The 16,848-nt window shown below is 40.2% G+C and overlaps 1 pseudogene; it reads right to left on the bottom strand.

Annotated features, from left to right (window-relative positions):
• LOC129053370 (deleted in azoospermia protein 4-like) overlaps positions 1-9,913 on the bottom strand; it is a 57,173-nt pseudogene extending 47,260 nt beyond the window's left edge.
• Between the last annotated feature and the right edge of the window lie 6,935 nt (positions 9,914-16,848).

Genomic DNA, 16,848 nt, shown 5'->3' with positions numbered 1-16,848 from the left:
AACAGGAAGTCTAGCTTTCTCCAAATTTTACACAAGTCTGAGTATATCACTAACACTCAACGTCGTAGCAGTAAGATAAATAAGAGATTTTTCTATTAGACAACTTACTTCTACTATCTTCTGGACATCCACATCATCAACAAATGAAACAAATCCATAGCTATAAAGGCAGATAAATGAAGCATAAAATCACCATCATACAGTACATGGTTCAGAACTTCTACTATTCTATATACAGAAGTGATCATGACCAAAGATGAATAATATACCATGAAAAGTATTTGCTAACATGCACATGACAGATCCTCTACAAATACTACTTTTTCTTAAGCAGAACTATGTCAAAATGTGCTAGATTAGGGCACTGTGAAAACTTCATTGATTAACAAAGGGTTCACATCTGTGAACCTGAATTTAACTTACTATCTAAGACAAGGTGGTTAAAATTTAAGATGCGGTGCAGCGTATGAAGAAAACAATTATTTGAGAAAACTGATTAACTCATCTGTATGAAATAAAAATTGCAGACATTTCAAAACAAACATTAGAAAAATGACTAAATAAAAGAACTGGTAATAACCATTTATCCCCTACGTGAAAGAAATTAACATCGCAAACAATTTCATTTATACAAGGGTCAGAATATCAGTTTTGAAGTCTTGTCTGATACCTATAGAACAGTGGACTAGAGTTCAGATATTTTTGATAAAATTACTCACCCTTTGGACACACCACTTCGATTTGTGATTATCTTCACTTCTTTCACTGAACCGTATCTACCAAAGCAGCTTCTAATCTCAGCTTCATCCGTCTATGGAACAGAATGGAACGTCAGAGTAAAAATTCGGCATTCAAAAATTTCAACTTTACTACAATTTTACTACCATGAGGGGGAGATTTCTTCCCCATTTATCCCCAAAATGACCAGTAGCTCTTTGTCAAAGATATTTTTAGTACCTATGGGTCAAACCTAAAAGCAATTCTAAACCTCCATGAAGTACAAAAACACATTAAGTTTGTATCAGGGCCCAAATCCCATTGTTCATAATGTATTTTAAGGTAAAAATGAGGTATGAATACAATACCCTATCATCAATTGCACCAACAAAAACAGTGTTTGGCATGATTTTGCCTTCTGGTAAAACCCAGCCTTGGCTAGCCGCAGCTGATGAAGACTGGGTGCTGGCCTCTCTGCAGATGGTTGCGTTGGGAGTCTCAGGATTTGCAGCAGACTGTAATTTGGAAAGTAGACATCGTAATTACGTATGCAGGCAAAACCCATACACAATGTGAAATATCATTTTTGTATTTTAAGTATAATATATTTTATATAAGTTATTTTCATTGTAAATTAGTCACCAGTGCAGCTCAGTTCAGGCTCAGGATTTAAACTAATCAGAGGACATCAGCATGGAATTTTAACCAAAGGATATAGTACTTTCTTAAACCTACTGCCGCTCATCACCGAGTCTTGTATAATGCTGTGGAAGAATACTCATCCAGTATTTGTGAAAATACTCTGTGAAGTAGTTAAAAAAGACACCCAAAACTAGAAAGTTTAGATTTGTAAAAGTTATTAAAATCATCCTGTTCTATATTCATAAATAACTTTTCACTTTACTGAGTAGACTAAAGATAAACTTTAAAAAAACAAACAAACAAACAAACAAACAAAAAGCCCCACCAGAAAGAAAATAAGCCTCAATGTTTTAAACCAATTTCTTATAATCCTCTTCCCTAACGCTAGGGTGTTCAAAGCGTCTTTTGAAATAACATTTTTCTTCCTGAGTAACACGAAACCAGTCCATCTGATAATTCTAATTTTCACAGTGGGCTGATAGATATAAATCATGCCATCCTTATTTTCAGATAAAAAAACACATACATATAACTCATTAATTTTCTAGATTCTGATCAGAACTGTCTTTATTCTTTCCACTGTTGACTCTAAGGTTAAGGTAAAATTTTCTGAAGTAGTATTCGTAAGTAATATATATGTTGGACAAACAATATAGCACAGTGAAACAAAAATTAACTTAGTCAGGAGATCTAGGTTTATGTCCCTTACAGGTAAGTGGTTATAAGCCACCCATTTGCCAACTACGTATCTGTGGGCAAACTGCTTTGAGAATGAAACGAGATAACATCTGTGAATTCATTTTGTACGTATAAAGTGGTAAAAGTGGTAATGCCAATGTAAGTTAGTGTCCTGTTATTTGAATTTCTTTTCAGCCGATTTGTTTTCAAGTTTCTTTTTTGGCTTCACTATTTAGCTGACTTATTTTGAAAAAAATTTTAATTAAGAACTAATTGAAACATCAGGAAACTATGACACATCAATAACTTAAAAATCATTGATGAAGTGCTGTTGACTTTAAAAGGTAAGTACAAAAAGCTGCAAAAGACAAAACTATTACACATACACCTGTCTGAAAGAAAACAAAAGACGAAAGAAACTGTACATCTTTTTGAACAACCCAGTAACGTTATAGAAGTTAATAAAAAAGGTGGGTTCCTGCTTTGCTAATTAGATGCTAGAAGTTACTGAGTCTACACAGCTTTACTACACATGAAATCTAAATTGTCACATCAACTAAAGCCGAGGTTACTGCATTTCTCTATTCTTTCGTGCTTGTACCTGCTATTTTGGGTTTGCAGCTAATTCCTAATTCTTTCCTTTAACAGTGTTATTTCATGACAATGATGTGGAAGAAAAATTTACAACACTATTTTTAAAGTTTTTCCTTTCTAAAAATGTCTTCCATTATTGTTTTTTCCAAATGACATTAAGCTGCATTATCTTGAACTACTGGGAACCTGCTTAGATTGCCCTTCCCTATAGACAATTTACCGATTCCTTCTCACTTCATTCAGAAATCCCAAACAGAATAAAACAAAACAAAACAAAAGAAATTCTGAAATTCTTGTAGTTTCTTTCTCTCCTTTTCAACTCCCCCTTGATTTGTGGATGAACTTTGGATATGCTTTTCCTTGATAAGCAAGCTATATTACGGTATTGTCTCTGCACCACAGTGTTTGGATGCATTTTAATTTAGAAATGTAACATCTGGCAGAAACCTGCGTCAGATCATGAGGGGTTATGGAAATGCACTGATTCTCAACTGGGCAAGATTTGTGAGCCCCAGGGGCATTCAGCGACGTTCAGAGATTGGCTGTCACAACTGAGATGTATTCCTGGAATCTGGTGGGCTGAAGGCCAGGCATACTACTGCACATCCTACAATGCAAAGACAGCCTCCTACAATAAGGAATTATTTGGTGCCAAATTTGCAAAGGGTCTGGTTAAGAAACCTTGTGACAGTGCCACAAGAATTGAAGAGGAAAATTCTTGTTTGGGAAGAACCTGATTTCCATTGCTCACGAAAGTGAATCTTTTCATGACCTCAGTTTCAGTTTCCTTGCTTGAAAACGAAATGGCCGCCAGGCTTTGGTATCAGGATGATGCTGGCCTCATAAAATGAGTTAGGGAGGATTCCATCTTTTTCTATTGATTGGAATAGTTTCAGAAGGAATGGTACCAGCTCATCCTTGTACCTCTGGTAGAATTCGGCTGTGAACCCATCTGGTCCTGGACTTTTTTTGGTTGGTAAGCTATTGATTATTGCCACAATTTCAGCTCCTGTTATTGGTCTATTCAGAGATTCAACTTCTTCCTGGTTTAGTCTTGGGAGGGTGTATGTGTTGAGGAATTTATCCATTTCTTCTAGATTTTCTTGTTTATTTGCATAGAGGTGTTTGTAATATTCTCTGATGGTAGTTTGTATTTCTGTGGGATCGGTGATGATATCCCCTTTATCATTTTTTATTGCATCTATTTGATTCTTCTCTCTTTTTTTCTTTATTAATCTTGCTAGCGGTCTATCAATTTTGTTGATCCTTTCAAAAAACCAGCTCCTGGATTCATTGATTTTTTGAAGGGTTTTTTGTGTCTCTATTTCCTTCAGTTCTGCTCTGATTTTAGTTATTTCTTGCCTTCTGCTAGCTTTTGAATGTGTTTGCTCTTGCTTTTCTAGTTCTTTTAATTGTGATGTTAGGGTGTCAATTTTGGATCTTTCCTGCTTTCTCTCATCCCTGGGATGCAAGGCTGGTTCAATATACGCAAATCAATAAATGTAATCCAGCATATAAACAGAACCAAAGACAAAAACCACATGATTATCTCAATAGATGCAGAAAAGGCCTTTGACAAAATTCAACAACCCTTCATGCTAAAAACTCTCAATAAATTAGGAATTGATGGGACGTATCTCAAAATAATAAGAGCTATTTATGACAAACCCACAGCCAATATCATACTGAATGGGCAAAAACTGGAAGCATTCCCTTTGAAAACTGGCACAAGACAGGGATGCCCTCTCTCACCACTTCTATTCAACATAGTGTTGGAAGTTCTGGCCAGGGCAATTAGGCAGGAGAAGGAAATCAAGGGTATTCAATTAGGAAAAGAGGAAGTCAAATTGTCCCTGTTTGCAGATGACATGATAGTATACCTAGAAAACCCCATTGTCTCAGCCCAAAATCTCCTTAAGCTGATAAGCAACTTCAGCAAAGTCTCAGGATACAAAATCAATGTGCAAAAATCACAAGCATTCTTATACATCAATAACAGACAGACAGAGAGCCAAATCATGAGTGAACTCCCATTCACAATTGCTTCAAAGAGAATAAAATACCTAGGAATCCAACTTACAAGGGATGTGAAAGACCTCTTCAAGGAGAACTACACACCACTGCTCAAGGAAATAAAAGAGGATACAAACAAATGGAAGAACATTCCATGCTCATGGGTAGGAAGAATCAATATCATGAAAATGGCCATCCTTCCCAAGGTAATTTACAGATTCAATGCCATCCCCATCAAGCTACCAATGACTTTCTTCACAGAATTGGAAAAAACTACTTTAAAGTTCATATGGAACCAAAAAAGAGCCCGCATCGCCAAGTCAATCCTAAGCCAAAAGAACAAAGCTGGAGGCATCACACTACCTGACTTCAAACTATACTACAAGGCTACAGTAACCAAAACAGCATGGTACTGGTACCAAAACAGAGATATAGATCAATGGAACAGAACAGAGCCGTCAGAAATAACGCCACATATCTACAAGTATCTGATCTTTGACAAACCTGACAAAAACAAGAAATGGGGAAAGGATTCCCTATTTAATAAATGGTGCTGGGAAAACTGGCTAGCCATATGTAGAAAGCTGAAACTGGATCCCTTCCTTACACCTTATACAAAAATCAATTCAAGATGGATTAAAGACTTAAATGTTAGACCTGAAACCATAAAAACCCTAGAAGAAAACCTAGGCATTACCATTCAGGACATAGGCATGGGCAAGGACTTCATGTCTAAAACACCAAAAGCAATGGCAACAAAAGCCAAAATTGACAAATGGGATCTAATTAAACTAAAGAGCTTCTGCACAGCAAAAGAAACTACCATCAGAGTGAACAGGCAACCTACAGAATGGGAGAAAATTTTCGCAACCTACTCATCTGACAAAGGGCTAATATCCAGAATCTACAATGAACTCAAACAAATTTACAAGAAAAAAACAAACAACCCCATCAAAAAGTGGGCGAAGGACATGAACAGACACTTCTCAAAAGAAGACATTTATGCAGCCAAAAAACACATGAAAAAATGCTCACCATCACTGGCCATCAGAGAAATGCAAATCAAAACCACAATGAGATACCATCTCACACCAGTTAGAATGGCAATCATTAAAAAGTCAGGAAACAACAGGTGCTGGAGAGGATGTGGAGAAATAGGAACACTTTTACACTGTTGGTGGGATTGTAAACTAGTTCAACCCTTGTGGAAGTCAGTGTGGCGATTCCTCAGGGATCTAGAACTAGAAATTCCATTCGACCCAGCCATCCCATTACTGGGTATATACCCAAAGGACTATAAATCATGCTGCTATAAAGACACATGCACACGTATGTTTATTGCCGCATTATTCACAATAGCAAAGACTTGGAACCAACCCAAATGTCCAACAATGATAGACTGGATTAAGAAAATGTGGCACATATACACCATGGAATACTATGCAGCCATAAAAAAGGATGAGTTCATGTCCTTTGTAGGGACATGGATGAAATTGGAAATCATCATTCTCAGTAAACTATCGCAAGAACAAAAAACCAAACACCGCATATTCTCACTCATAGGTGGGAATTGAACAATGAGAACACATGGACACAGGAAGGGGAACATCACACTTCGGGGACTGTTGTGGGGTGGGGGGAGGGGGGAGGGATAGCATTGAGAGATATACCTAATGCTAGATGACGAGTTGGTGGGTGCAGCGCACTAGCATGGCACATGTATACATATGTAACTTACCTGCACATTGCGCACATGTACCATAAATCCTAAAGTATAATAATAATAATAATAATAATAATAATAAAAAGATAAAAAAAAAAAGAAAAAAAAAAAAAAAAAAAAAAGAAAACGAAATGGCCGGAAAAGACCTCGGGTGTCTCTTCTGATTCTCATACTCTATACACAAATAGTAAAATGGATACTTAGTTTGGTAAAGAGGAAAAAAGGCATTTGATTTTATAAGAAGTTTGACTTTAGCTTGGATCTTACAAACTGGCTGCCTGCTTAACTGGAATCGTACATATAAAATTCACTGAATCTCTTTAACAGCGTGGTAACACTTTAAATTAAGCAAGTCACCATCACGTCCTAGTCCTCAGCGAGCACGTGGCGCTCAAAGCTAACAAAGTAAGCCACGTACTTCATTTTTGGCAATGTACCTCATTTTTACCATGGCTTGACTGGCAGGGATTGTTCAATTCCGACTCTGTGTGTATTTATACATAATTATATAATGTACATATAGATATAGATAGATAGATAGATAGATAGATATATACACAAAATCAATAGACAGCCTTTGCTTATTTCTAAACTATGGCCAAAAATATAAAGGAATGCTTAGGATAAGCTGAAGTTTAATTTTAAAGAAAGTACCATCATAACCGTCAATAGCATCCTGCCAACAAACTGCTTTAAAGAAGTAATTTTCTTAATCATATCTTCAAGTGAGTTGGTGAATTTTGAAATGAGAAATGTTGGAATAGTAAACAGGGGTAAGCTTCAAGACCATCATATACACAACTCTCATTGCAAATTTCTAGCAAGCACATTTCTTGTTATATGCGGACGGACAATCAAGTGACAAAGACAGCTAAAAGCTGGAAAAAATTATCATTAAACTCCTGCGACGTCAGCTCCTTTGCCAGTATTATCTAATGCAATTACTATGTGAACATGTAAGCAAACTGATATTTACATAAACCGGCCAGGAAAAAGCCCATCATTTGCAGTCATCAAAGTTACATTCACAACAATAGGAAGAGGAACAAATAAAGAGAATGCTAAAATTAAGAAAATACGACGTGAAAATCAGAAGTTAATCCAAGAGCAGATTCTCAGGGAGTGCTGGGTGGGAAGGATGAAATTCAAGCAATAAACAATCCTTGCAAAACTAAGCAAGAAAAAGCAAAAATATATATTGAGACCTGAAAAATGGGTTGTGGCCCGTGGTCATTAAAGAATGTTATGCACAAACTCTATAGGGATAAATTTTGAAATCAACGACATGGTCAACTTCTACAGAAATTTTAATTTTTCCCAAACAATCTTGAAAAAGAACACCCAATGGTATTTGGCTTAGTTTCCCTGGGAGTTTTTTCAACTTGTGAAGAAACAGGCAACTTGGGTGTATGTGGTGTTTCAGAGAGAGGTGCACACAGATACCAGAAACCTGAAGTAAAGACAGAAGACACAGAAGAAGAGATTAAGAAATTTAAACTCTTTTCTTCAATTTTCAAAGAGCAAAAAAGTACTTCTCAATGCATTTTACAAAGGTCAACAGCATATAAGCAACAAAGCCTCATCAAGATGGTCCAACCCTCTCCTCAACACAAATGCAAAACTCCAGTAGTAAAGAATACAGTTTATATTGGCAATGCAAGAATACTCCATTCGCAGGATACGCTACTTTAATTCATCATTGAAAAAGTATTTAATAAAATACAGCATTCATTTTTCAATTTTTTAAAAACCTAAGTAAAATAGAAATAGAGGATTCTTATTTTCTATCAATCTAATTCTACCCTATCGTTAAGCTTACAGTGAAATACTACAGCCATCTCCACTGAAAATAGGAATAAGGTAAGGGCACCACGGCTCCTCATCGTTACTACTATATGTATTTTCCCACTATGTATGACAACTGCGAATATTAATACAGAGTTTTTATGAGTCAATAAGGGAAATAAAATTAAAAAGGAAATTTAAAAAGCTAATGATCAATGATCAACTTCATTGATGATTTAAAAAAGTGCACATCAACATAGTGTAATATTATCCAGCTATTAGGTTGACAATGTAAAAAATCCTAATACCGTTCATTAGAAAGGGTGTGGAACAGAGATCACTCTACCCACCATCAGTGGGAAAATACTGACACATGCTTTACCAGGAGTACCTTGGAAAAGGTGTATCATAATTTGATAGGGGGATACTCACCACTATACTAATGAGGAGCATAATTTAAAATTGTTATGAAATGGCAAAGCACTTCCACCCAGCAATGCCACTTACAGCAATTCATCTCAAGGAATTAATAGTACAAGTGTGCCAAGATTAATTTACACAACGACATGCACAGCATTTTTTTTTTCTTTTTTTTTTTTTGAGACTGAGTCTCCCTTTCTTGCCTAGGCTGGAATGCAGTGGCACCATCTCAGCTCACTGCAACCTGCTTCCCAGGTTCAAATGATTCTCCTGCCTCAGCCTCCCGAGTAGCTGGGATTACAAGTGCACGCCACCATGCCTGGCTAATTTTTCGTATTTTTAGTACAGATGGGGTTTCACCATGTTAGTCAGGCTGTTTTCGAAATCCTGACCTCCAGTGATCTGCCCACCTCAGTCTCCCAAAGTGTTGGGAATACAGGCGTGAGCCACGGCGCCCAGCCCATGATAGTTTCAATACTGAAAAAGTATTCATCATAAGGGAATTCAGTAAAACAACAGCATAATTTTTAACATGATATACTGAAAGTTATCTTCAGAATAATACCCACATTAACTGAAAGCTGCAAGTTGTAAAATAGTATTAAGCAGTACTATGTGACTTTTGTAAAAGTTGGCCTATCTATATGCAATCGCAATACACGCACAAAAATAAGCTGGAAGGGCATTCATGCATCAAAATTTAACTGTGGTTTTATGTGTTGGTATTAAGATGGACTGCTATTTTCTTACTGTGATTGTTTTCAAATGAGTAAATATACTACTTTTATAATCAGGAAAAAAACCTAATGAAACTGTAAGCATTTCTTCCCTTTACCTCTAAAAATGAAAAGTATTATTGTAAATAATTGTAACTTATAAATCAAGGTGACTTTTTATTAGCATGGATAACATGTTGCACACTTATGACACATAATAGTTGCTTATATATACTTAATGTTTATACATGGTAATATAAACCGTGTGTAAAACTCCTTTTATCTCTAAAAATGAAAAGACAGAATTATCAATGCAGACACACACACACAGAGCATGTAACACGTGTGTTTGACTCAGTGTTTGGTCAGCGTATTCAGAGCCACATCTGTGACGGCGCTCAACGAACGCTGGGCATTTACCAAACTCGCAGGAATGCACACCCAACATTATCTACCAATTGGACATTTTGTCAAAGATTCCTGGTTTATCTAGAAGGGAAAAATTGTGCCTGGAGTTTAAAAATTCTAAAATTCTCAACGGTAACTACTGAAGCCAACCTCTTGCCACAAAGATAGCGTCGAGTGAGCTTTTGTGCCTGTCGCCGCCGCAGGAGGGAGCCGCCATCAGCAAGTCCCCAGCAGCCGCTAGCCGCGAAAGGACCAGAGGCACTTCCCACCCAGCCCCCTCAGCTAGTGGGCCATGCCTTCAGGCCGCCCCACCCGCCACACTCAGGCCCCCACAAACCCCACCAACCCACCCCACCCAGTACAAGCACCAGGAGGGAACCACTTCCTGAAGAAGTTCCGGCCCTCCCAATTGAAGGGAGCCAAGTCCCTCAGCAGGCCCGCGGCCATCTTGCAGAGCCACCGGGAGAGCGTCAGAAATGAAGTTGGCGGGGTGGGGGCGCATGGGAGTGGGGGAGGGGGAAAGGGCGCCTAGGAGTGGAGGTGGGGACGCGTGGGGGTGGGGAACCCACACCCCAAATCGCTACCAGGAGAGAACCTGGGGCAGGAAATGGGTTCTGCACGAAGGCTGTGGCCCTTGCAAGCGAACTGTGAGGCAGCGCGTCCTGGGGACCCACGCCATGCTCGCTGTCCCGCCACTTCTGTGCCTGCCTCTCTCTGTGTGTGTGGGCCGCACTGCTGCCAGGCCGCCTCGCCCCACCCTGCGGGTCACGGCTCCTAATGCGTCCAGGCGGGTGGCCCCGAAACAGGAAAACCGAGGATAAGGCGCAGCCTGGTTTCACCCACCGGTGAAAACCCCACAGGCCTCGCCCCTCAGGTCTTTCCTTCAACTCACCATGATGGCGGCAGGCAGCAGCTCCCCACAGGCTCAAGGAGGAACAGAGGCTGTGTTTCACCCACCACTTCTGGGTCCGCTGGTGAAGTCCGCTGGAACCCGCTGTGGGGCTTCGAGTGGTCAAAGGAGCCAAAGGCGAAGGTGTAAGGAAAACCAAGGGCGGGTGAACCCTCGGAGGTAGAACCGCCAGGCTGAGGCGCGCAGGCCGACTGAGGCGTGGACCGGGGGCCTCTGGGAGGTGGCTCCTGTGCCGGGTATCGGGGCGCGTGGCATCGGCCTCAACCAATGGGTGGCAGCGCTCACGCCCCCTGGAGGGTGGAGGCCTGCGGGGGATGACGGCGTCCCCCACGCTGTGGGTGGGTAGAGGACGCAGGGTACGCAGTGCGTGTGTGCTGGTCCCAGGCAGGCACCGCCCTCACGTAGACCGACAGGCACACGCATCGCCTCCAAAACACCCTTGAAATAAGTATGCATACTGAAATATATGGTGTAGTTTTAAAAAACGAGAATGTGTCTGGGCTGTAGTTTCAAAATGGCTTCTGGAATGCACAGGTTTAGCACAATCACTGTTAGCGTCACACCCACCCCAAAATCTTTTAAAGTACCTACAGAAATAAATAGTAGCAAGTCTGTGGAAAAGGGAGGGAGACATCAACAGGCCAGAAACTTGGACTCCTTTCTGTCAAGTTTGAGATACAAGGGATTGGATGGGAGGAAATGCCAGTTTTGACATTCAGGGTGTTCGTTCTTTCAAGAAGTAGTTACTGAGTGCTTGTGATTACCAGCTACTGCAGATGCAGGAGTGAACAGAATAAAATAGTGTCTCTTTGCTCAGGGATTTTACATTTTGATGGGAGAATTCACCTTCTAGGACTTACAGGAAGACGCTAGGCCTGCCTAGAGACTTATAGAACATTCTCAAGATCAGAGCAAGGGCCTAGAGCGGGAGCAAGCTGTGGGGCAGGTGGTGGAGCCAATCACATAACTTTGGGGACCACTCCAGCACCCTGTTATACACACAGGGCTAAGTGGCTATGACCTTTATCCTCAAACTTCACTTCTGTACTGACGGAAAGAATTAAAACGTGACGTTTTGAACTGGCAAAATGCTGGACTTCTATAACGTGGGAAGTGTCTCACTACTGACATCTAGTAATGCGGGATAAAAAAAAATAATAACGTTTTGTTTCCAATAGGCAGATAAACCCATAAAAAAAAGGAGGGAAATTCCAAGTACCAAAAATAAACTGAAAACTAGAGCAATGAATTGTTCAACTGATTCTTCTCCTGCCCTGGATATGGGGGCTGGGTTGTAGGGCAGCCGGTCATACTGGTTTGCCCAGGACTTACTGGTTTTAGCACTGAGAAATTCCTGCGTCCCTAAGGAAACCAGAAGGATTGGTCCTCCTAGGTGTGGGCAAAATGTTACTCTCTCTAACTTGAGTTCTGGATGTTTAGGGGCAGGAGGTTAAGGGCTCAAGGTGGGAGCTGGAGCTGAGTACTCTGCGAAAAGCCGTTGTCCCTAAAATCCTTAGGAAAAGGATAGAGTGGGGAAAATGTAAATCATCACCCATGAACGAGCAGATGAGGAAGCCTGCCCCATCTCTGGATGAAGAAAATACGTATTTAACTCTCATTAAATTTTGAAACCCTAGACCTGCATTTCATCAAAGTTTGGGGTTTAAATCTATAACGTGTTATTGGAATCTGCAAGCCAAGAAATGGGTCCTCCTACACCATCACCCTCTCTCCTGCCTAAAGAGGTCCTAGACATGGGGCATCTAGAATGCCTGGCAGAAGCAAACGTAAAGCCGACTTGGATGAATCCTTCTACAACCTAGGCTGAAAGAAAGTGATCCTTTAAGGACACGCTCACAGTAAAAATTTGTAGAACACTACTTACCTTGAATAAGAATGGCATACAAACAAGAAAGTTAAAACTTACAGAAGAAGCTTCTCAGTAGCAATAGAAACTAGAAGATAACAGTAATATGCTCACGTGTGTACGCGTTTTTTTGGTGTGTTTTTTTTTGTTTTCTTTTTCTCACGTTGTTTTTTTCCTCAACTTATTTGGAGTAATGCAGTCTATATTTTTAAGTGACTGTTGTACTATTTTAAAATGTAAACTTAAAATATAAAGCTAATACATAGCTTTACTCTCCTCTTGAATAATACAAAGGCTTTCAGGATGTTTTAGCTCTAGACACCCTCCCCTCTCTCAGTTTATATGTTATTCACTATTTTAGCTCTATCCTGGTTTCGTCATATAAATTAGACATCGTTTTTTAGACGCATCCACATATGTAATAACATTTTGCTTACCATTCCTTTGCATATGTCAGATCTGCCTTCTGAATCATTTTCCTTATGCCTGTAGCAAATTCCTTATAATTTCCTTGTGTGACAGTGTGATGTGGTAAACCCTTGGGTTTTTTTCTACCTAAAATATTTTGATTTTTCCCTGTTGTTTCATAATTCTACTGAATACATAATTCTAGGTCTAAAAGTATTTTCCCTCTCAGAATATTGAGCATATTACTCTGTTATCTTCTAGTTTCTATTGCAGCTGAGAAATCTGCTGCCAGTCTTTTTGCTGTGTAAGATCAGTTTTTCTTTGGTGTTCTGAACTTTCACAATGATGTAAGTAGGTGTGGAGTTTTAAAAAATGTCTCCTGCTTAGGAGTTTTAACGTTTTCTGGATTTGTGTGTTAGTTCTTAACAGTTCTGAACAGTTTCACCCATTTTCTTGTTAAAGGTTAGCTGGTCAAGGGATCAAACATTATTTCTATTTTATATTTCATAAGTGATTCTTAGAATTTACTTTTCTTTAGATCATGAATTTTTCAAAGGCTGGTGCTGTTTTCTTGAAATCTTATGAAATCTCTTAAAAAATTTTTGGGATCAAAACTGATTGTATCCATTTCAATGTGTTAAGTAAGATTAGTGGCATAATTTGTATCAGCTCAGAAATAAATCTCTATATTTCTTTCTTATACGTTGGGGGAGAAGATGTATACATGCTGGTGTCTTTGAACACCTCTGCCAGTTCTTCTGTGCTCCTAAAGCACAGTTGGGAAACACTGGATTGGCAGAACTCTATAGAGCTTTAGGTATGCAAAGTTAGGCCCAAGGGACTAAAGAGTAGAGTTTCAAATTGTTCTGCCTAATAAATGAGAATAATCAAATTACAAGGGGAGAAACCAAGCAAGGGGGTGGGGGGAGAAGTGGAAGTCCTGGAAGCTGGAGAAAAGAAGTAACCTTGCAGGTAAAGTAACCTTTACCACTTCCTTTTGGACCATAAGACATATCCTTGGTTAAAGGAAAACCAGATCATGTTCTCGTTATTTTGGAATATTCCAGTACCTACATTAATGGTATTAATACCACTTTAAAACTCTATCAAACACTACTGTCAATATATCACTTTTCAGCTCTACTCAGAAACCTTCCAGGGTACCCTAGTAGCAATTTTATTATATTGAATATAAGCTTTAAATTTAAGCTGGCTCCTACAACCCTTCAATATGACCCCATCCTTTCTAGCTCAGCATTGTCTTCTCATACAGCGTTCCATGTTCCTTCCATTTAAAATGCTCTTCCAGCTTTTCTTTTATTCTCTGAATTCTACCTCTTACAGACAGTCCAATCAAGTTTTCCCTTCTTTGTGAAATTTTCTGTCTTCTCCACTTTATCTTCCCCTCTTATGGCCATTTCAGTACCCACAGTATGTAATGTGCCATTTTGGATGGCAGTACCTGTGAAAATGGGGAAAATGTTTGGATTTGCATTGGGTTTGCATTGTCCCTAGCATTGCACTTAATGACACTGGTTTTCCTTTAACCAAGGATATGTCTTATGGTCCAAAAGGAAGTGGTGAAGTGGAAAGGAAGATTTGTTAGATAATCCACTTAAAGAAACTTGTTGGCCTGATATGATGGGATACAGTTCTAACACTTTGATATGCAAAGGTTGAGGACTGCTTGAGACCAGGAGTTCAAGACCAACCTGAGATCCCATGCTAGTCAATTTTCATACCGATATAAGGAACTGCCCAAGACTGGGTAATTCATAAAGAAGGATGTCTAATTTACCCATGGATCAGCATGGCTGGAGAGGCCTCAGGAAACTTACAACCATGGCAGAAGGCAAAGGGGAAGCAAGGCCCCTCCTTCACAAGGCAGCAGTCAGGAGAAGCGCCAAGTGAAGAGGGAAGAGTTCCTTAGAAAACTATCAGATCTCATGAGAACCCACTCACTATTATGAGAACAGCATGGGGGAAAGTGACCCCCATGTTTCAATCACCTCCACCTGGTCTCTACCTCAACACGTGGGGATTATGGGGATTACAATTCAAGATGAGATTTGGGTGGAGACCCAAAGCCTAACCATGTCACTCTGTCCCTGGCTCCTCCGAAATCACATGTCCTTTTCACATTTCAAAACCAATCATGCCTTCCCAACAGTCTCCCAAAGTCTTAATTCATTCCAACATTTAACCCAAAAGTCCAAGTTCAAAGTCTCACCTGAGACAAGGCAAGTCTCGCCTATGAGCCTGTAAAATCGAAAGCAAGTTAGTCACTTCCTAGATACAATGGGGGTACAGGCACAGAGTAAATACACCCATTCCAAATGGGAGAAATTGGCCAAAATGAAGGTGCAGCAGACCCCATGCAAAGTCTGAAATCTTCAGGGCAGTCAAATCTTAAGCTCTGAAGCGATCTCCTTTGACTCCCTGTCTCATATCTAGATCATGCTGATACAAGAGATGGGTTCCCATGGCCGTAGGCAGCTCCACCCCTGTGGCTTTGCAGGGTACAACCCCCTTCCTGGCTGCTTTCACAGACTGGCATTGAGTGTATTTTGTATTTTCCAGGAGCACAGTGCAAGATGTCAGTGGATCTGCCATTCTGGGGTCTGAAGGATAGCGGCTCTCTTTTCACATCTCTACTAGGCAGTGCCCCAATGGGGACCATGGAGGGGCTTCAACCCCACATTTCTCTTCTGCACTGCCCTGGCAGAGGTTCTCCATGAGGGCTCCACCCCTGAAGCAAACTTCTTCCTGGACATGCAGGCATTTTCATGCATCCTCTGAAATCTAGGCAGAGGTTCCTAAACCTAACTTCTTGGCTTCTGTGCACCCACAGGCTCAACAGCACGTGGAAGATGCCAAGGCCTGGGGTTTGCAGCCTCTGAAGCAATAGCCTGAGCTCTATGTTATCCCCTTTTACCCATGGCTGGGATGCAGGGCACCAAGTCCCAAGACTGCACAAAGCAGCAAGGCCCTGTGCCCAGCCCATGAAACCATGTTTTCCTGCTAGGCCTCCAGGCCTGTAACAAGAGGGGCTGCTATGAAGTTCTCTGACATGCCCTGGAGACATCTTCCCCACTGTCTTGGTGACCATCATTTGGCTCCTCGTTACTTATGCAACTTTCTGAAGCCAGCTCAAATTTCTCAACAGAAAATGGGTTTTTCTTTCTTTTCTATCACATCATGAGGTTACAAATTTTCCAAACTTTTACACTCCATTTCACTTTTAAACCTAAGTTCCAATTCCAAACCATCTCTTTATGAATGCATAAAACTGAATGCTTTTAGGAGCATCCAAGTCAATTCTTGAACACATTGCTGCGGAGAAATTTCTTCCACCAGATACCCTAAATCTTCTCCTTCAAGTTCAAAGTTCCACAGATCTCTAGGGTAGGTGCAAAATGCTCCCAGTCTCTTTGCTAAATTATAGCAATAGTCACCTTTACTCTGCTTCCCAACAAGTTCCTCATCTCCATCTGAGACCACATCAGCCTGGACTTCATTGCCTATATCACTATCAGCATTTTGGTGAAAGACATTCAAGAAGTCTCTAGGAAGTTCCAAACTTTCCCTCATTTTCTTATCTTCTTCTGAGCCCTCCAAACTGTTCCAACATCCACCTGTTACCCAGTTCCAAAGTTGCTTCCACATTTTTGGATATCTTTATAGCAGCACCTCACTCTCGGTCGTACCAACTTACTGTATTAGGCCATTTTCATACGGCTATAAATAACTGCCCAAGACTGTGTAACTCATAAAGGAAAAATGCTCTAATTGACTCACAGTTCAGCATGCCCAGAGAGGCCTCAGGAAACTTACAATCATGGTGGAAGGTGAAGGGGAGGCAAGGCACCTTATTCACAAGGTAGCAGGAAAAAGTGCCAAGGGAAGGGGGAAGAAACCCTTATAAAACCATCAGATCTCATGATAACTCATTATCATTAGAACAGTA

Source organism: Pongo abelii, chromosome Y, assembly GCF_028885655.2.
Source record: "Pongo abelii isolate AG06213 chromosome Y, NHGRI_mPonAbe1-v2.0_pri, whole genome shotgun sequence".
Classification (NCBI taxonomy): Eukaryota; Metazoa; Chordata; class Mammalia; order Primates; family Hominidae; genus Pongo; species Pongo abelii.
Note: the sequence above shows the minus strand (reverse complement) of the source record. Positions and strands in the feature narration are given on the sequence as shown.